Genomic DNA, 719 nt, shown 5'->3' on the forward strand with positions numbered 1-719 from the left:
TTTCTCCCTTACAATGGAGGATGCTAGCCCATGGTAGCAACTCTCTCTGCTGAGTAGCAGACATTGATGAGCTGTTACTCTTTTCTACCACTGATGTAAACAAAGGGCTCTTCACTGCAGTTGGGAGTCTACAGACCAACAGGCAATGAATGGATACTGTATGAATACGAAACCTCTCCATCTTGCAAGCCCGGACTGGTTCCAATGCTTCCCTAATTTATTTGATCATCTCCTTGCTGCATAATATGAATAAGAGCTTTGCGCAGTGGCAGTATCGTAGCCAATGAGGTTTATCCGAGGCGCGATTATTGCTAATTGAAAACTTTTCCCATAATATGAATAAGATAATGGTTCCAAATTTGTGATCTGTGTGAAAATTAAAGAAATAAACACCAGGAGGGGCACCTGGTAGCTCAGTTGGCTAAGTGTCCAGTTTTTTAATTTTATTTATTTATTGGAAAGAGAGAGAGAGGGCACAAGTTGGGGGGACAGAGGCAGAAGGAGGAGCAGACTCCCCACTGAGCAGGGAGCCAAAGCAGACACTTAACCAACTGAACCACCCAGGTGCCCCAAGTGGGCAACTCTTGATTTTGGCTCAGGTCATGATCTTAGAGTCATGAGATCAAGCTCCATGTCAGGTTCCATGTTCAGCATAAAGCCTGCTTAAGATTCTCTCTCTCCCTCTCCCTATAACTTTCTCCACCCCCCTGCCCCCATCT

General features: G+C 45.1%; 1 non-coding gene across 1 annotated transcript; it reads left to right on the plus strand.

Moving 5' to 3' along the window:
• Positions 1–254: 254 nt before the first annotated feature.
• On the plus strand, positions 255–393 carry LOC140634560 (U4 spliceosomal RNA). Its single transcript, XR_012031997.1, has one exon. It is a non-coding gene; the product is annotated as a U4 spliceosomal RNA (small nuclear RNA).
• The last annotated feature ends 326 nt before the right edge of the window (positions 394–719 follow it).

This window comes from Canis lupus, chromosome 5, assembly GCF_048164855.1.
Source record: "Canis lupus baileyi chromosome 5, mCanLup2.hap1, whole genome shotgun sequence".
Taxonomy (NCBI): domain Eukaryota; kingdom Metazoa; phylum Chordata; class Mammalia; order Carnivora; family Canidae; genus Canis; species Canis lupus.